The 22,072-nt window shown below is 34.9% G+C and overlaps 1 protein-coding gene across 3 annotated transcripts in view; it reads right to left on the bottom strand.

The window, feature by feature from the left end:
- Positions 1-17,306, bottom strand: part of tp53i11b (tumor protein p53 inducible protein 11b) — a 116,012-nt gene extending 98,706 nt beyond the window's left edge. The window contains exon 1 of one of the 3 annotated variants that reach the window (XM_056478831.1): positions 17,181-17,306. The gene's annotated coding sequence lies outside the window, so the exon portion shown is untranslated. Of the gene's footprint in view, positions 1-16,783; positions 16,852-16,889; positions 16,945-17,180 lie in introns of those variants that run through there. The other 2 variants (XM_056478832.1, XM_056478833.1) reach the window with 2 other exon arrangements.
- Positions 17,307-22,072: the final 4,766 nt, after the last annotated feature.

Below are 22,072 nucleotides of genomic sequence, written 5' to 3'. Positions count from 1 at the left end.
TAAAAAAATTTATGAATTAGAAAATTTATGAATTAAAAATAGTCAATTATGGCGCAATAACAAAAGAAAAATGACTTTAACGTCAATTAAAGTTTTTATGTTGGATGTGGAACACACTTTCTGAAAACGCGAGGTAAAACACACTGGATTTCTGCTGACTTTAGAAAATACTGTTTTTAAAATGCTAGCTAACCACTGTATCAACTGTCTTGATGCTCATGTGCTTTTTCTCTGTCAAATTAACTGTCAAAATGCAAGGCACAGCAGGCGCATGAACAATCTGCGAAAGAATGCATTCGGTGTAATCGGGGCCTGATCAGCCATTCATCACCCTCAGGAAACAGATCTGTACACTCTCTAAAGACGCAGTCACAGCTGCCATGCCTCCAAACACAATGTGAGACACAATAACCATCCTTTATATAAAGATAGAAAGCAGGTGATTGTGTTTGGATATATATTAGTCCAAACACAGGGAAGAAGGTTAAAAATGATTGTTGCTTATGTGTGGTGTCAGTTGTTCTTTAATTTTTTCATAAATTGAGAATGAATTAGAGTATGAAAGTTGATGAATCATGATTTATTAGTGAAATCATGCGTTCATGCATTTCATGCATAAATTTTTGCATACGCACGGTTAGTGACTGAAACCTAATGTGTCTAAAAAATAAATTAAAAAAAGAATCAATTAAGAACTACCATTGCCAATTATTCCAGCTTTGACTCCAGTACAACTCTATGAATGTTTGTAACAAGTCTGCATAAGGCCATCCTAAGGTGAGCCTCAGGCCCCTTTTACACTAATATGTTTTAGTTTTAAAATTCAAGTTTTGCTAATGTTACCGCTTCTGTCCACACTACTCCAACGTTTTCCAGACCCAAAAAATGGAGTGATTTGGTAATGCTGGAGAGGCCATTTTGATTTAAAACGCTGCTGCATCTCAGTGTGGATGGGGGAAACAAGACATCTGAAAACAGTGTGGCTGCAGACATTCTCCTATTTGATTGGGGCATTTTCTTCAATATTAAGTGCACAAAGTTGAGTCTTGCATCCTGTCCTTAAGTTCAGACTTCACAAGTTTGATATGGAAATCAAATTCCCAAGGACACGTCGGGTAAATCTTCAAAAGGAACGATGTACTATATAACGTACATCATCCTGGCTACACTGTTTCACTATCTTAACAATAAATGAAAACATGATATAACAAACTGACTATTTTCATTTTGATATTGGCAACTTAACAGACACTAAAAATGTTGAGGCATCGTGTAGCTGCATATTTATATGACCGTCATCTTCACTGTATACATATTTAATACAAAACGGAGCATATAACATAACTGCCTTTCATTTTCATTGAAAAATATGAAACACAACCTGTCTCTTTTTTTCTGAATATCAGTTTTAATAATCAATAATAGCCATTATAAAAGCGTAACGTACATAGGTTTATACATTATAGGAAATAAAGGCAAGCAATCAGTCAAATGTGTAGAATCAGTGTATGTGGTTACGTGAATGCATGAAAAGTTTAGATGCAAACCTCAAAGTTATTTGATATTTTCTTCTAAAACAGCATTTTTCTCTGACTCCTATGTGTGGGCTATGTAATTTTATAGTGACAAATAAGTTCTATTCATTGCCTTTAAAGTGAAATAATTGAACAAACATTTCAGATGGCATTTAGAGGTTTTTGCATCTGAAAACACATTAACTGAGAACAAGTAATAGATTCAAAACACAGAAGAGTCGTTAGACAGAGGTCAGATGAATTAAATATCATGTTTGTCAACTATAGTGAGATGAGATCTAAAGGTCCGATGTGCACTGCTCTCACCAGGGAAGGTGTGCTCAAAAGCACCCGCTGACTGCCTGGAGCTCAGACCTCCACATACGCTGTTCACATGATGTGCATTTTTAGCGGTTTTAACTTCAGGATTTTAAAACAGCCAACATTTTCTGTAATACCATTCCTAAGATGTGTAAGATTTTTTACTGACATTTTTTTAGGACAACAGTATCTTCAGCAGAAAAAATACCCAAAGATGCCGTTTTAAATTGTAAAGAAATCTGTGTTTCTGAAACAAATGAAAAAATCTTTCAAAAAATAAAATATATTGTTTTTAAAAGGAGAAAAATGTGTGTTTTTACCCAGACTTTTAAAAAGATTGTATTTTATAGCAGTAATCACAATACCGTGATACCATGAAACTGTGATATTTTTATCCAAGGTTATCATACCGTCAGAATCCTATACTGGCCCATGCCTAGTGTGGACATGAATCGTTTTCGTTCTACAACGCAAATTTAAAACTAAAACGTATTAGTGTAAACGGGGCCTCAAACACTGAGGTTTGAAAAAGTTTGATTTGTGTTGTTGACATGTTGAGAAGTGAACACAAACATAGTATGTATGCTCTTTCATTTAGACTCTGGCCAATGTCTCTAATCGAATGTCTTTGTTATCCCTTGTGTTGTCACCCAAACATCATTGGTAGACTGCAAATCTTTAGAACACGTCAACATATATTGACAGTGAATTTGAATTAAAAAAAAAAACAAAAAAAAAAAATAATAAAAAGGTGAAAGTTTGCTTCAATTTACATTTAATTGATTCATCTTCATTCCAGTGGGTACTTTGAATCTGATTTGATTTATTTATTTTCGAACAAAGTATCATACATAAAATATCATTAACAAAAGAATATATTTCAACATGGTCAAAAATGAAGTGGGATGAAGCACAAGCTTATTATTTTCCCACCCCATTACCACATACATCATTCGTCTATTACTTAAACTTATTTCTTCCTTTACTTATCTCTTCCTTTCACATGAACACATTCTATCCTTTTGGCATATCCGACAAACTATATGTTTGCTTCCATTTTGTACCCGTATACCTTGTAACATAAACCCAGAGAAAAAAAAACAAAAAAACCTAGTACTGCAGGTAGCCATTAATTAAAATTTCATCATACCTTTCTCCTTTTACACCTTTTCAATCACCTTCATCATTATACTCCTTTAATAACATATATTTATACAACTTTTTAAATTGATTATTATCCTGACATTGTTTAAGAGTCAGATCTTGACTGTTCCATAGTTTTACACCACAGACAGACATACACAAACTTTTTAAAGTTGTTCTTGTTTTCAACCTTTCAATCTAGCACCAGAACAAATTTGCTTACAAACTGCTGCCATTTTATCCTTAATATTTAACTTTTTCACACACAGAATCTGATCCATAACGTCAGCCTGACTAGTTTGCTTTAAATCCCGTTTTAAAAAAAGGCAAAAAAAAAAAAAAGTCAATCATCAAAAGGAAAATGAGTCAGTGTGATGTTTATATAGCAAACACTGCACACAAACAGGTGTCTGCTAAATTCCCATTTGCCATATCCATCTTCAAGCTCATTTATCCGAAAGCTCAAAAACACAGGGATGAATAGAGCGAGGGCATTGAAGTGAACAGATGCGATAGAGATAAAACGTGAACTTGAAGAGCAGCTAATTTTGGAGATTTACTGTACTTCTCTGTTTCCCTTCCATCACACACGCTCAAACACTGCCAGGCAGCAAGTTCAACGATGAATCACAAACATAAAGCACCATTGAAACAAATGTGAAAGAGATTTGTGTTCACACTGCCAATGAAACACGACACTAGCGCACATAGCACACAATGTCCTACTACGATCGTACATTCACTGCTGCCACAAAGCCTTAGCTGCGTCAAAACAGTGCTTCTCTTTGAAACCCTGACAGTTTTGCCCTAGGCTTGTCCCATTAAGTCACCATTAATGCTTCTTTTATAAGGGTCTGACTGTAAACATCCCCATTCATGAGCAAGGCAGATATAAAACTCTTTATAAAGCCGAGTTATGATGAATTCAGCAGAATATTCTTCAGTCATGCTCAAAAAACCTGATAAGCTTCCCACTGCAGCCACTATGCTTTAAGACCAAACTGATGATAGAATCCCACATAGAATCAATGCTCAGATATTCTCAGGAAGCTTTGAAGTTTCCTTTAGAACTTAGATGCCCTTTATTTACAACATGGAACAAATCAACCAACCTTTTTTTGTCTTTTTTAATCACATGATGAAACTTCAAACAAGCTCATTTCAAACTACCCAATCTACATTGTGTAAAGCACAATACAAATGAAAGTGACTTGAATTGACAAATACTGTAATCATTATTTTGTGCTCCTAAGGAGTCTGTAGCAGTGCCAAGTCAAATCAGGTCAAGTCATCTTTTTTCTATAGAGCTTTTTGCAAAGTAGATTCTGTCAAACTAGCTTTATGTACTGTAGATTAGAGCTGCACGATATTGGAAAAAACTAATATTGCGCAATTTTGTATTTCTGTGATATATATTGCGATATGAACATAATTTCACAATATGACTTAAGTAACTGTTTGGGAAGAATTCACAATATCACATTGATCAAGATGATTTTGTAGGGAAGTGCATCTGCATAAAATATATCATAAAATACATTACATACATATATATATACATTACATACATATATACATTACATACATATATACATATATATATATATATATATATATATATATATATATATATATATATATATATATATACACATTACATACATACATACATACATACATACATACATACATACATACATACATATATATATATATATATATATATATATATATATATAAAATGTAATAAAAAAATTAAGCACATATTAAAAAAAAGGAATAAACAGTGCTTTATGGTTTTTGTTAAAATATTACAATAATGAGGTTAAAAAATTCAATTATCAAATCTAAAATAACACTGTAGTCTTCGTTCGATAAATAATTAAGATCAATTACGGCCATACCACCCTGTGCACACCTAATCTCATCTGATCTTGGAAGTTAAGCAGGATTGGCCTGGTTAGTACTTGGATGGGAGACAGCCTGCCATTACCAGGTGCCAGGATAAGTTGGTGGTTCATTCTGCTGTGGCGACACCAGACTAAGCCAAAAAGAAAATGAATGAATACATAAATAATCTTTGGTAAAGAGGCAAACTTTATTATTTCTTGTTCCCAAATGGTTTAAATTAGCTTTAAATCTTACAGTCATGGGCCTTAAAGAACACATCTGAGTAAAAATGTTGTTAGATATATAAGAAGTTATGATTCCAAAGTTATGATCCCAACTCGACATGGCATGTCCTGCGATGTGACTATTGTGGATGCGCACATGGCGATATCGATGCTAAAACAATATCGATAGATGTTGACAATTGACATTGGTATTACAATGAACTAATTCAGCTTCGATCAAACTAGAATGCTTGTGAGGTTCTAGTTTGATCGAAGCTGATTTAGTTCATTGTAATACCAATGTCAATTGTCAACATCTATTGATATTGTTTTAGCATCGATGTCATATATATGTCAATTGTCCATCTATCCAATCTACCATCCATGTCAATGTATGTAATTTAGGCCAATGTCAACATCTACCTAAAAGCAGCTCCACTGACCCAATCAAGCAAGTTATTAATTCACTCATATTTTCAGCATTAATTGCATTATAAATTACGTTGCATTTATGTTGCATGATTAACTGATTTATTTGTCTGTCATACTGAAAAGCATTTTCCAAAAGTATTCTTTAACATAGATGAGAGCAAAATTAATAACCCTTGTGATATTTTTTTTCCCCAAATATATCGAAAATAAAGTTTAAATTGTCACAGTATATTCCCATTTTTCTTTTGGACAAAGTCTTATTTTTTTAGTTTGGCTGGAATATAATTTAAACTAATATTATTAGCTCCCTTTTGTTTTGTTTTTTTCAGTTGGCTACAGAACAACCGCTATTGTCCAGTTACTTGACTACTTAAACAAAATAACCTAGTTAAGCAATAAAATTGCACTTTAGGGGAAATACTAGTATCTTGCAAAACATTATGTTCTGTCATAATGGTAAATACTAGTGAAATTAGTTATTAAAACTATTATGTTTAAAAATGTGTTGCAAAAAATGTGTCTGTAAAACAGAACTACATTTTCTCCAAAAGGGTTAATAGTTTTGTAATGTATTCTCGTATGTTTAAATTTACTCAAAATTTGGAAGCCACTTTGCCTTCATTATCAGCACAGATTCTGTGTGGGTTGCTGACTGGTTCTCCTTAAAGTCAATCCAAACCAGTTTCAGTAGAGAATCGGTGACAATGTGAAAATTGGCCTTTACATATTAGAACTGTGCCAGGCAGCAAAAAGAAAAGTCCAAAGTTTCAGAAAGATGAATGTAATTTTTCATTTAGACCGATATCCACACAATAAAACCAGGAATGTGCATTTAAAAAAACATACAAAAGTTTGGGGTTAGAAAGATTTTTTTTTTTTATTGTTTAAAGGAAGGCTCTTACAAAAGCTGTACTGGGGCTCTATGATTTTTGCAATGCAAAAATTGTGAACCAAATTATAGAATACAGTAATAAAAATGTTATACTTTTGCAAATTTTAGAAGAATAAATCAAAAGCAATGATTCACACAAATCAAATCAAGATAATGACTTGCAATTCTTACTATTGTTATTTTGCTTATTGTTTTTCTTATTATCATTAAATTAAAAAAAATATTCTTGTGATGTCAAAGCTGAATTTTAACAGGCATTACACCCAGAAATCATTAGAATAGCCTGATTTTGTGTTCAAAAAAATTAAACTATGACATTTTTCTCAGGATTTTTAAAATCTTAAAGCTTGGTCAAGTCTGAAACACAGTACAACTTAAATCTAAGATCTGCTTGTTCAACAGTGCATAAGAACAAAGAGGTAAAAATATATTTCACCAAGCAATGGAATGTTATTATTAGAGTGCTGCTCAGTCTACTACTAATCCAAAGGAGTCAAATAACAGTGTTTCCACCCAAAGCATGGATTAAACGTTGAAGTGGAATTACTACAAGTACAACCCACAGAGCTAAAGAACAGAAAACACTTCAGAAGCATATCTAAAACATAAGAGTGTGGCCTGTACTTCCCAAACCTTAAGAGACACCCAAAAGATTAATCAATCTGCATTAACAAGGGCCAAAAACCCTACAGAGTCCCTGAAAACATTACAGAGAACAGAACTCTGGCACCAGCGAACAGAGCGCTGGATGCTCATGTGGCACTACAGTATTTTAATAGCATAACCCAAGAACATTTCACATGAAAATCACTCCTAGAAATGATATCAGTATGTCCCCGAGCCCCGGATTGCTTTGCTTATTGGTCGCCACTTGTATCAGACAAGTGAGAAAGGTCCACTGGGTAGTGTTAGAAAAGCACACAATCATTCTCACCAGCGATGACAGCAAACCACAGCTGAGCCACAGCTAATAATGATGGCCCACCTGGAAACAAAGCTTGCAGGAACAAACCAAAAGAAAACCAAAGAAAGCCATCGCGTTTACAACTGTAGCAATTAGCGCTAACCATGACCAACTACAGAGGTTTTTCAAGCCTAATGTAAATGTGTCCAAGAATTTTAAATGCTGGTTTGTTGTTGTCAAGCTAACAATGTAACATTTTCACACTCTAAACTTTGTGCTGGCTGAACTCTTATTGGTTGAATTAGCATGTCTGAGGAGTTGGTAGCCAATAAAAGCTGCTGTAGATTCTATAGACTTTCTAAAGTTCTAGCTACCAGAGACTATTCAGTGCATAACCTTTCCAATTTAAGATGGTCATGTGCTTCGATGTGTTACATAAACTTAAGTAACCTTACCTGCTTGCTTGTTGAAAAGTCTGCTTAATAGACCAACAGATGCCTGTCAAAGAGCATCAAAAGAACACAAGGCTTAAAGGGATAGTTCACCCAAAAATGAAAATTTACTATACATCTACTCGCCCCTCAAGTGGTTCCAAATCTTTGTAAGTTTCTTTCTTATGTTGAACACAAAAGAAGATATTTTGAAGAAAGCTGGAAACTTGAACCACTGACTTCCATATATTGGTAGGAAACACAGATACTGTGGAGAACAATGGTTACAAGTTTCCACCTTTCTTCAAAATATCTTGTCTCATATCATCTATATGAAACAAACTCTTAAATGTTTGAAACAAGTAAAGCAATTGATGACAGAATTTTCATTTTAGGGTCAATTTTGCCTTTCAAACCACAGAGTGTGTTAATACAAAAAGTGAGGCACATAGGCTGTGATTTACACCACCTCCTGATAGATTAAATCAAACTACTGATGTGTAACTGCAAATTAAAGAACTCAATAAATTTGATATATAATTAATTAAAAGATTAAATTGTGAGCTCTAATTAGCATGATTACAAAGACCTATGCTAATTGAAAAAATGTCCCACGTCCAATATTTTTGCTAAACATTTAGCCTAATACAATTCCAGCTGAAATCAACACTGGAGACATTAACAGTGTCCATACTTCATACTTGTTCTTTTGAAGAGTTCAGATTAGGGCTGCACAATATATCGTAGTGCATCGATATTGCAAGGCGTGCGTCTGCAAGTCACGTCGCAAGATCTGCAATATTGAGTTATGAATATAGAGGACCAGAAACCACAAGTCAAACACATGAAATTTATGGAGATACTGCAGAATTGAACCATTATAGACTGAAATGTTAACATTTTCATGTGTTTTCTAAGGCTTATGTGAACATTTTAAGAGTTTAAAGAATTTCAAGAGAACATAAAGACCATAAAAATGAGATTTTATTGAATTATTTATGTGATGAAGACTATGCAATGCTCCTTTGCATTTGATTATTTAATCTCTGTTCCTGAATCCTGTCCGGAAAACCATAAATCACTGTTTATTTCACTTTAACACTTGCTCCATAGTGTTTATGACTATAGCTTTTTATTATATGTACATAATTAATTAAATAATATGTATTTTTATTCCATACAAATCATCCCAATCGATCTTAAGCAATACCTTTCCAAAAAGAGCTAATGAAGTCATCTGGTGAAATTGTATTTATATCACAATATAGATCACAGGGGGAAAAAAAAATATCCATGTCAAATTTTTCCAATATACAGTACATGCAACAAAAACCTCTCTGAAACTCTTTTCTAATATGAGCTTTTTCTCAGGCTCCTGTGTGCAAGTTCATAATTTCACTGTTATGACAAGGAACAGATTGTTTTCATTCCTTTTAAAAGGAAAAGAACTTAACATTTGAACAATAAAATTCACTACTTGTGTTTTTAAATAGACAAAGTGAGTGCAGGTTGACAACAAAAGAAAGTGACCACAGAATGTTCATCAACATTTTTCTGCTTTTTACATTTATATTTAACATTACAACATTACATTTATATTGAAATTATAAATTTCAGTGGAATTTAAATACATTTTTATTCATTTTTATGTTATGGCCAATATCGATAACTAATCTGACAATCAAAATGTGAGTAGAAAAAAACAGAAGTGTTGGATGACAGCAAAGATGAATGTCAGCTTGTCTATGTCACACCAAACAAAAACAGGTTGTGCAGAGAGAGTCCAAGTCAAAACACCTCAAATCAAACCATGCAATGAATTAAATCCAAAACGACACCCTCTGTAACCTGATAAGGCCATGCATGAGCTTCAGGAGCTTAGCTGCTTTTGGCTGATACCTATTCCTTGATTTACAGATATTTAGCTTTGAAATGTACAAGGCATTCTTTTCTTCTCGCTTTAACCATGTTAGAACTTTGGCTAAAATTAAAGGGATTGTTTGCAGCTTTTGCAACAATCCAGTCTCTAAAGAGCCGGGGCTGCCTAGGCGTAGTAATCCAATCTGTGAGAAATCCAGGGGAGGACATCTGTTCATTCTGTGGCACAGCAGTGCCCTGCTGACAGAACAGTGCTGGAGGAAATTAAAGCAGAAGCTAAACTAGACCCTCGCTCTCAGGGTCCAATCAGTGCGAACTAACGCAGCATCCTTTTCTCAGAATCTCCCACTTCTGTGACTGATGTCACAGTTTTACATAAATAGTCACCACCATTAGCGCAGTGCGTGTTCAATAATCTTTGCTGAATGTGGTTCAGGGTTTCAACCAGACAAAAAGCTTTCAGGCTATTAATATTAGAATATTTACAGTTTTCAAGCTCAATGCTATACAAAGATCAAGTATTTAAGGTGCTGTGTGCATTTAATAAATTCATGGCCAATATTAAGCTGAAAATTATTTTAATAAATCGGTCACTATTAAAAACTCTATACTTTATTACTTGTAAAAATAAAAGTGATACAAAAGCAAGTAAAAAAAAATATGATGAAGGATTAACTTAAGTGCTAATTGAAATTTTAAATGACAAATTAATAAATATATAATATCTGCTAATATTCAGCTTTATTAAAAATAAATGAAGAGACCACATGGAGCTTCTCAGTTTAATTCTCTCAATTAATGATCTATTGTGTGCTTGAGTACAACAATATTTTTGGTTTTATGCTTTAAACTACTGATGACATTTCTTCCAAATTTAAAATAAAAATGTAACCATAATAATAACTAAATACAGCCACATTCGCCATAATCTCAGCTGATTATATTCTGATTATTAGTGGTGTGAAAATTAAATGTTTATTCGGTGCACCGCGATGCAGACATGGACATTTCATTATCGATTCAGTAATCGATCATAACCGCTTATTACATACTGATGTCATTTATCTCATATGTGCTATGTCGCGGTAGCTTACTATGGCGAGGGAGGCGAGCGAGAGTAATTAAAATGCTCAAACTACTTAAAAACGCAGAAACTGTGCACAATTCATTGCGTGTGTATTTGCTGGACAGTCTTTCACTGACACTGAAGTTACAGCAGAAGCTCCTATTTTACTGCGATTGAAAAAATGAAAGTAAACTCCATTTCTCTCTCTCACTGCAGCCCTTTGACCTGCTGGCGTGACGTTTCCTCTCCTCTCAGATGTTACAGTGATACTATTGGATCATATACGAGCACGTGTCTGCAGAGCGAGTTTTCTCCACAGTGTCTATCATAGATCAGCTGTGATCGCTGCTGTAGTTTATAGGTGTCACTCACCGGTGAACAGTGCCAGAGCATTACAGTCAATATTGTACAGCCTTTATGTTGAGCGCGTGACCAACCATAAGGATGTAAGAACTTGCTCTAGAGGGCTCATAAAGCGAGTGGGATATTTACATTTGTTTATTTGCTTTAAATTCTCGTTATATTTATACATTTTAATACAAGTATTCTTGTGTGTGAAGTAAAATATAAAATTGTATATGGAAAGCATCGCCTATGCACCATGATGCACTAAGATATCGAATTGAAGGCATGATAATTGTAACCAAACCAAACCGTGAGACCAGTGTAGGTTTACACTTCTAATGATTATATTTTTAGTTGACACAATATCAGTGTTTTAACTTCTGAATAGTTAAGATATCATTATTGGTAAAAATGACCCTGATTTTCAATAAGAAATGAGAATAGCTCTAGAAATAAAATCTAAATAACAATATTTTAATGTCAAATTGGGAAGAAATGTTCTCAGACTAGTGATAGTGCTAGATAAATCATCATTTTCTCTCATATTATACCAAATGTGGGGGATCTAGACTGCATATTGGTTTTTCAAGCAAACAAAATCCATCCAAGGCCCATGTAATTTCACAGCACTTTTCACTGCAACAAGAAACTATAAGAAATATATTACTTCTACATTGCAGATATTGGTTTACTAAACCAACAGGGACACATTGTGTACCACAATTTGACTTTGAAATTATTTGGGTGTCAAATTACATTGAATTAATCAGAAATTGCTTAGCATAAAAGCTGAAACAGCATCTTCTTGTGAAAGTTTCACAAATATCTTTGGTTCATTAGAGCTATGAATGAAATCATTATCAGTGCAGCAGTTAAAAAAAATGCCTGCAAGAACACTATACATAAATTATATTCTATTACTTGTAGCATGTTGTCCAATGAGTTTAAATGTTTAAAAGCTCAAATAGTTTGGGCCAAATAAAAATTAGCTTTCTCAGAAAAGCTCTTTAGTATTTAGTAACTGCAACGTAAAGACCACTATTAATGATCTGCCCTATAATTACAATTTGTGCCAATAAAACTGCCTCTGTATTAATTTCAGTTTGAAAATGTACATATAAATGTGTTTCCTTTTTTGGAGTTTCACAGAAATGCATAGCCGGAGTCACATGTTTTGAATGAGCCACGATTGAAATGATCTACAAGAAAAACACAAGAAAACATTGTATACGCAAAGACATCAATAGGGGGAATTGTAAAACGATTCCTGAGGGCAAGAGGAATTCATATCGCGTATCACAAGCCTTTTGAGCTCCCCAGGACATTATACAGTATCTGCACACAATATATGAATAAAAGGGTGGGAACAACTCACACATTCAGACGATTACCTCAAGTGTTTGCAATCAACTGCCTGATTGTATGTATACACTTGAGTAAACTGTCAGGATGAGAGTTTTTCCCCTTTTTCCTTTTTAACTGAAGAGTTTGATGCATCGTTATTTTAATGTCATTCATATACTAATTTAAATATTCGTTTCTGAACTTATAAGAGATTTTATTTGATACATTTAAATAAAAAACATAATGGTTTCTTTTTTCCCCCATTATCTTCACTGCAGCATTTTCGACTAAACTCTCCATCACCAAGGGCTCTTGAGATACAGCAATTGAGGATTGTTTGGTCTGAGTTTCAGAAAATATGGTGGCATCACGGTTTCACAGGACAGTGCTTGATAAATCAACCCAGTGATAGAATAAGACATGACAGAAAGCAGGTCACCATCTGCTTGTCTTACCCAGAGTGCTGTGCTCTCAGGACTTGTGACAGTGCCTTTTTTTTTCTTTCTTTTTTTCTGTGGCTTTAAATTAACATCTTCTTCACTGTGATACTGAGGAGAACTTAAAGGAGAAGCAGGTAAAAATCTGTAAGCAACCCAATGGAAAAATGACACTTTTTACAGGTCACTTAACAGCACAGCCACCCGGAAAGGTCATCTGTTAAGGAGATATTTCATGCAGCTCACCATAATCAATCATAGACGAAAGCTTTGCACACAAGGAGGTGTTTTCCCTCATATTTCCACCACACTGACAGCCAGGGCATAACTACACATTCTGCTCTCATGAGACATTTGAACTGCACAGAAGGCAATTCTGGCTTTGTGTACATACGATCTGGATTTAGATCACTGTGCCCTTTCAAGGCCTCCATTTCAAACAGAGCAAACGGTCAGTATCTGCACCTTATATAAAATGCATAGCCCCTGCCTCCTAACGTTGCCATGGTGACAAAATCGGAAAGAACTGGATTCAGATTGCTCCTCCTTTGAGTAATAAATTCCCACACATTCACCGCCCACACCTGTCTCCAGAACCAAGACCTGGATAACACGTACTGAGCAACTGCAGCTTTAAGGTGAGAGATTGCAGGCAAAAAGTTTCATGATTTTTGGTTTTCGTTAAATTTTTGGGGTTTTTTTTTTTCAGTTTCATGAACAGTAAGTCTCCTGGATGCACTTTTAAGTTTTAGGTTTGTCATACTTCATCAATTTGTTCCTGCAGATTTTAATTACATATTTTAAAGGCTGTTTTCTCAAAACAGGTATATACAGTGCAAATTGTGATAATCGGAAGATCATACGTCACAAGTGAGTTTATGTGAAAACCGTTTGTATTTGATACTGTATACATAAGCAATATCACATGAGCAGCAGTGCATTAGTGTCCCACCAGTGCCGATATACAGCCATATCGCACTGCTACGAGTGTGATATTGTGTTTATACAACTGTTCGACAACATAATCGTGTATATAAAAAAAGAAAATCAAACACGGAGTCTATAAACCCTTTTGTATGAGGAACTACTTTCTTCCACCACTCATTCACATCTGCAGCTGACATCAGAACAACAGAAACCGTTAGTAATTCACCAATGTCCCTTTAGAACTAGTAATTGAATGATTCTCTAGCGTAATATCAAAAGTGATGACAAAACAGGTGACTTTGCTTACAATTATAAGGTCGAACAACAGGAAATGCCATCAGTCTAGAGACATTTCTCAGTATTTCTCTGTTGCAATCGGGAGATCACAATAATTAACCACAAAATAAAAAGGCCACTACCAGATAACTGTTTTGTTTGCGATAAAAAAAAAATTTAAAAAAAACACTAAACACATTCGGGCATTTCTTATTTCTTTCTGTTTACTGAACTAATCTGCAGAAACAAAAACAGGAGACTCATTGGAAACGAACAGATGGCCAACCAAAACGTAACTCAGAGTTCAAACTCAGAGTATAAGGAGGGGCCAACATAAAATACATACATTACTGATATTTGAGTCCTATCTCACACTCAATACACTACGGTATAAATACAGCATTGCAACATTCAAAAGAGAGAGATCGACTTAGAATGTCACTTACGAGTTTTATAATGATTTGATCAGCTGTAGTTTGAAAATACTCCGATCTTTTCTCCTCTAAGAGCTTATTGTTTGATCTCTGTCTCCATCTTGAGGATGGACAAAATCAACCACCTATGCTCTACTCAGTATGACAGGCACATAGATGCATCTGCATCTCAGAAATTGTGAATATTTTAAATAGGCACTATCCTTATAAATAAACTGCATAGTTACGATCTACTACATTCTTGACTAAAAAAAAGCCTCAAAAGTACATGATGTTGTCCAACAGTTGCAATATTTGTCAAACTTTAATGAGTTTATTGATCTGCAGTCACTCTATGTGGGTGGAGTAATACAGAAGAATGAGGAGGCTGTACAAGTTCTGATATTGCAGAGTATTGCACAGCTATCAGCCAATCAGATTCGGGAATCAGACAGAACTGTTGTATATAGTGATATACGACATAATTTTATGGACGGTCATAAATAAAACATCATACAGCGCTCGCTTTTCAGTAAGTTTATTACCCTGATTGGTCAAATTTGAACAGATCAGCTTGTTCATCCACAAGCCAACAACTTCCAAACATTATTTGACAAATTTATAAATGATCATATGAGGAGCTTGTAAGCTGCTTGTACAAAAATTGCATTGTGTATGCCAGCCTTAAAGAGTCCATATTGATATCTTAAAAAAAAAAATGCAAATTAGCACATAAAGAGTACAATAGTCTACTTTTTGAAATAATATGTACCTTTAAAGACATCCATATGGACCCATTTTGTTGAAGCATGTAGCTTTTAAAAAGGTAACGCCCCCAGTGACAGCTTGTGTGTTTTTTAGCTAGATGAGTATGCAAATTAGCTCATATTTCATAATATTATGCAGTTTTCATATTAAAACATACAATTTAGAAAACATGTAATACAAAAAAGAATCACCTAATTATGCATCAACTGGAGAAGTATGGCGATAACTATAAGTTTTTACCCTTTTCACCTTCAGTTTCTTGCATTAATTAGAAAATGAAGCTCAAAAATCAGTATGTACTCTTTATCAGTTTGCATCATAAAACTGGCAAAGCAAATTTGAAGATCTTCATCTGCATCAGCTGCTTGAAGTATCACCTCAGTGATGGTTATTTGAGGTGAGATATTATGTGGCAAACCAAACACAGAGACAAAAAAAAAAACTGAGGGCACTGTTTCAAAGGTGTGAAATTGACAGGAAATGAAGACATAAAACAGTCGGACATTACCAAAACATTTCCTTGCACCTGTCCTTGCCCATGTTGTTTTACATAAACTGTAAGCAACAATTACTCTGACCTTAAGCAAAGCGAGCTAGACAGCAAGTGGAGACTTCCAAGAACACATTCACAATGCCAAGAAGCTAATTACAGCAAGACTACTGAGAGTAAATACTTGAAACAACAACAAAGCTGGAGGAAAAGGTTCATCATTGTCTTTGCTGACAATTACTGTTTGTGTTTGTTTAGTTTTTGTTTTTGTGTTTGTGTGTGTTTGAGTGTGTGTGTGTGTGTGGTTTTGTTTTTTGTCTTGCATAAATTCTTTACATCCTGCATTAAAAAAAGTATTTAAAATCATGACTTTATGTTTGGAATGTAAAAATCAGTTCTCTGTACTCAAAATCTGGCAGCACATTATAAAAACATTTCCGAGAGTAAACTGTGCAGTGCAACAGACCTAAATGATGCAGTGATCTAAAAACTAATCAAGCGTAGACATAATATCATTATTAATCTCTTTGCTTTCTCCCAGTAATCATCAACAGATTTGACTCAACAAACATGCGCACTGTTGTTGCTCTTGGGTACAATTATGAAAATGATTTAAAACAAAGAAATCTTAATTTTATTTAAGTTCTTCATACAAATATTCAAATAATATTAATACATAAATAAATAAAATAATATTATGATTAAAATACATTTGAAAACGTGTCAAAAATACACCATATTATATATATATATATATATATATATATATATATATATATATATATATATATATATATATATATATATATAGTCGATATTAAATTAAATTGACAGGACAATATTAAGTTAAAGCTCTTAACGTAAACTGTATCAAAATAAAACGACTTTCACTTCCATGTCAAGCTTGTTATCGCTATAATTATTAAAAATGGGTTAGTTCAGGGTGGCAGCAATTCCTGGAATTAAAGTCTATTTTTTAGTTCGGAAAAGCACTTGTTTTACAGAATGACCAACCTGAAGATAAAAATCCACGCGAAAGCAGAAATGTGATTCAAGCAACTCAGTAAGTAAAATATTACAAGTCTTACCAATCCAACCTTGCGCTTTTAAGGATGTACTTCTCAAACAAACGTTAAAACTGTGAATACAGTATCCGTTTGGTGAGTAAAGTGTCGCGTGCTCGAGCGCGCATACCTTCAGTTCTCTCCAAGCTGTCTGAATACTCCATATACTTCATACAACACATGTTGATCAACAATGAACGCGGGTTTCCCTCGTGGGAATTAAAATAAACTTCATAACGCAAGAAAACGCACTTTTGTCATCCCTGCATCATCTCCGCGTCCCTTTCGCTACCAGGTTTGCTTGGTTAGAATTCAAAGGAGAGTAACCAGTACTCCTGTGTATAACTATGTGAGATGGATAGGTGTAGCGACCGCACAAAGATATTACTTAATAACAATACAAAAAATATTATTTCCTCACCAGTTTAGTTGAAAGAAGCTTCTGAGGTTTTCTGCGCGTCCCCTGCGCAATTTTCAGTATGCCGTCCTATTATTCTCTTGATAAATTTACATTGCAGTGCTCTTTGGGTTTGCAAACAACCAAGTCTCCGACGGATCTATAACTTTGCCGTAATATCCCTCATTCAGAATATGAGCGCAGCTCCGTTTACCGTAATACTAAGAGCGCTCGAGAACACATCATGAGCAAAATGTTGAAAAATGAATAAATGGTAAGATTGTCTGAACAGAATATCACCTTTTTATTACTATTTGTGGCATGTCTATAAATAATTATAGTCTAATCGGTTGGTCTGTTAAGATGTCTAGCCTATAACCTAAGCAAGACTAAAGGAGAGTTGTTTTTTACAACGATGTAAACCCCAGGGGTGTTTAGTTTTCATTATACTGGTGGGGCACAGGCAAGTGTCCTGGCATTTTCCTCCTGCTTGTCAGATTATGCTACCAACGCTGTATTTGAATGGTTCTGATGTTGGGGTTAGTGATTGGAGTGATGTTACAGCCTCGTATCACACCACTCCACATCTAAATTTTACACTTAACAGTCTGATAGTGTCTAAGAGGATTACTTTTTGCCCTGCCCACAATGAATTCTTGCACATTTTCTGTTTTGTTTTAATTAAATGATAGTTTTGTGGGTTTTTTTTAAATATGTATTTATTTTTAATCAAAGGAAATATTCTGCTTTGGGCGTCACGGTGGCCAGTGGGTAGCACGATCGTCTGACAGCAAGAAGGTCGCTGGTTCAAGCCCTGGCTGGCTCAGTTGACATTTCTTGTTCTATCATGTTGACGTGGGTTTCTTGCTCTGGTTTCCCCCACAGTCCAAAGACATGGGCTATGGGTGAATTGGCCAGTGGGTAGCACAATCGTCTGACAGCAAGAAGGTCGCTGGTTCAAGCCCTGGCTGGCTCAGTTGACATTTCTTGTTCTATCGTGTTGACGTGGGTTTCTTGCTCTGGTTTCCCCCACAGTCCAAAGACATGGGCTATAGGTGAATTGAATAAGCTAAATTGGCCATAGTGTGTGAGTGAATGCAAGTGTGTATGGGTGTTTCCCAGTGTTGGGTTGCGGCTGGAAGGGTATCCGCTGCGTAAAACATATCTTTGATAAGTTGGTGGTTCATTCTGCTGTGGCGACCCCTGATTAATAAAGAGACTAAGCCAAAAAGAAAATGAATGAATGAATAAAATTCCACTTTCTTCACTCATATTTATTTATATGAACTATGAACCTTTTACCAAAGGAAATGTGGCCCTACCCCATTTTTTGTTTTCATGTAACAATGAAAAAAACATATTGGTGAACCAGAAATCACAATATTTGACGGAAAGTGACTTCTTCAATGGCTAAATGTTATTGCTATATTGCTTCCAATTCTACAAAGCAAACTTTTATTTTAACAGGATGTTCTGAAAAGGCTTGCATTCACGAGTGTGCATGATGTAGCTAGTTTTTCCTAACATAAAAGACTAAAATGCAGGTGAAGTGACACTCAAGGCCTGGGCATACTTTTTTCTCACATTAATTCTCAGTATTGCATAGTTTACAAAGTATAAATAAGATTAACACATGCGTAGTACCACCTAGTGGACTCAGCCTTCAACTCACACCTGTGCTGTGGTGTGAGTATGGAAGGTGACACCTTTCATGAATAGACATTAGGCCTGATGTTTTTGTACAGTATAGACATATCTAAAAATAACATGATGTCACATATGCAAATATAGTGTCAAATATCACCTGTTTTGTTAACAGACTTTTGGCTTCGATTACCTGACCCTCTGAAATAATGGTAAGAGAGATGTAACTGTGGTACATTTTCAGAAAATATTTTGTAGTACTTTAGGTTCTTTTATATGATTATTTTGCACATGTGTATTACAGAGTACACCGTGCTGTGTGCATATTTAGGAGGGACACAACAAGCTGATAGGCTTCATCAGTTGGTTTGATGTGCTTCACTGGTCGCCTCTCATTGGGTTAACGTGGAATCCAGTTGGCCTGATTCAGCATGTAGAATGGTGTATATGCACAGCTAGTGTTTTTCAGCCAATGTTGAACTTTCGGTGAAAGGATGTGACTTTTCAATTCCATAAGATTCCTTTTACAGCATCGATGTTGTAATTTAATTCAATTATAATCAGTTAAACAGAATGCATTAAGCATTCATTTAGTTGTTAAAGCATAAAAAGAGGCGAAAGACTGTTTAAACGCATGTGCCATCATTAGCAGCAGGCTAGTGCAAATACTCTATTGAAAATACTGGTGTAAAATGAATTTCCATATTTTAAAGACATGGCACAGAAAAATAGTCTCCGTACTATGCTACCCCCTTTATATCATATCTTAACCAGGCAGTAATGATCTCTGTTTTTTAAAGGAATCAGACCTTAAACGCCACAATTTTGTATGGGATGACAATTCAGCAGAAGCCCTGGGGCTGGCGGACTGAATTTAAAAATCCGTGTGCTTACTGTTTACCCCATTGGCCATTGGCTGAAGAGGGGCTATATGCACAGTAAGTGTTTTTCAGCCACCAATAAACTTGTGGTGAAAGGTTGATGTGACTATTTTCAAATTCATAAGGTTGTTTTTTCAGCATCAATAATGTAAATTCATTAAAATATAATCCGTTAGATAGATGTAATCGTCAATTTAGTTGTTCAAGCCTAAAACGAGATGAAAGGTAGTTTATCTGCAAAGTCATTCGCAACATACACTATGGATAATTTAGCTTACCCAATGCACCTATACCACATGTCTTGGACTTGTGAGGGAAACCGAAGCACAACGTCAGCACGGGGAGAACATGCAAACTCCACACAGAAATGCCAACTGACCCAGCTGAGGCTCAAACCAGCGACCTTCTTGCTGTGAGGCGAAATCGCTACCCACTGCGCCACCGCACTGCCCTATCATAAATATTAATTTAAAAAAGAACAAGCACATGATTATAAATTTGACCAGCCCTATAATGGTTATTTGATGATGCACAATCACTCCCAGCAGTTATGCAGGAATTGTATTTAGTCAGTGGTCTGAAACCAGCAGATTTGGCCTACCAACAGAAACCAAAAGTGTGTTAAAGACACTTTTTACTAGTATTATTATTTTCATGTTATCTTATGTATGTGTGTGTTTTTGTGTGTGATATTTTACCTTACGATTTATACTTAGTTATTTAGTTTATTTATATAGCACATTTTTTACTACACAAGGTTTCCCCAAGTGCTAAACACAATCAATAATAATTCAAATAAGCCCTACATCACATACATAACAATTAAAACATGAGGCAAACATTAAAAAGACTCAAATGCTAAAGAACAAAGATGCTGTTTTGGGGCATCCAGTGTTTTGGGGCGATGACACCAATAGCCCGATCCCCACTTCACATACACCAGGGCCTTGGTAGAGAAAGAATAAACTGATCAGAAGACCTTAGTGACCTACCAGGATTATATAACCAGTACATTATATACATGATAAGTACTGATTTAGTGTGTAAATGTTTTCCTGATCATTTCTTGTGTGGTGAAATGAAAAGTATCAATGCATGATTGTTATGGAATGCTTTGTATATCTATATGTATCAATATTATTTATATTGTAAAACAAGACACTTTTTTTAGCAAAAAAGGCAATTTTTTCCTATATATATCCTAAAAGTAAGTTAGACTCACAGTTTGTATTTTAATAGATTAACTGATAAATGAAATGCATTACACAAACTGCTAAATAAAGCAGATTATGCTGATTATTCCGTTATGCTGAATCCACAGGGCCCTACGACTGCATTTCCGACACCTTGATGCAGAGAATATGACATGATTTAAGGCATATAAGAATCAAACGATTAGGCAACAAATGGTGCCATTTGAGAGGCAATCTTGTTATCAAAGCTGTTTCTTCAAAGATGGTGAAGAGGTAAAGGCAGTTCCTCTGTATTGATCTCCAATAAAACCAATGTTTCAAGTGCCCTTACTAGTTAGAAGTGGTGTCATAAATGATCTGTTCACTGAAATAACCTTGTACACTTTAAAATACCTCATTCTGATATGCTTGCACACTATTTGCGATTACAGAAATATACATGTGAGAGTTGTTCAGCTGTTGACTTTGTAGTAAGAAAAGCGTGCATTGGATTTAGTTGGTACATGAAAGGCAGCCCACGTAGATTTCTGAAGGAATCTCATGAGACACCAACCCACGCACGCTTTAAACAGAAATGTCTTGACAACATAATGTTTAATATTTCAACGTCAATATATACACTAGCACAAGCTAAAAAAAAATTCTCTCAATGTTCTCGTTTCCCAGTGATGCATAGACTTGAATAACATTATATAAGCTTGTCTCTATCATTGTGAGCTCTAGTGATAACAGTTTATGAGTGAAATCGGACATATTACTCAAGAATGCATGTAAGAATGTGCTGTTTGCTAGACAGAAATGGTATGAAAAGAGATATAGTTACTTATTTCCTCCAACTGCATTCCTTAATACGGTTTGACCCCAGTCTTTAACTTCTAAATCTATTTAAGGGAAGGAATGAAGTGTTCCGCAGCTTAGTGTTGAAAAAAAAATGCCATCAAAATACCAAAATCTCTGTCCTCTTAAAAACAAGTTTGTAATATTTAGTCAGCTACACATATGTTGCTAACTCTTATAGTTGTGGTTTATAACTATGGTCTGGATTGAGTCATTACTCATGGCAATTAAAACGATTATAAGGATTCTGAGGCTTTAATGAGAACAGTAATTTGCACACTGAGTTCAGAGCTTCTACCCACAAGAGCCGGATTACTGAATCCTCGGTGTTGAGGGTCATTACATTTAAATGACTGTTTTG

The sequence above is a fragment of the Danio aesculapii genome, chromosome 18 (genome assembly GCF_903798145.1).
Source record: "Danio aesculapii chromosome 18, fDanAes4.1, whole genome shotgun sequence".
Lineage (NCBI taxonomy): Eukaryota > Metazoa > Chordata > Actinopteri > Cypriniformes > Danionidae > Danio > Danio aesculapii.
This window is presented reverse-complemented; position numbering and strand designations above follow the sequence as displayed.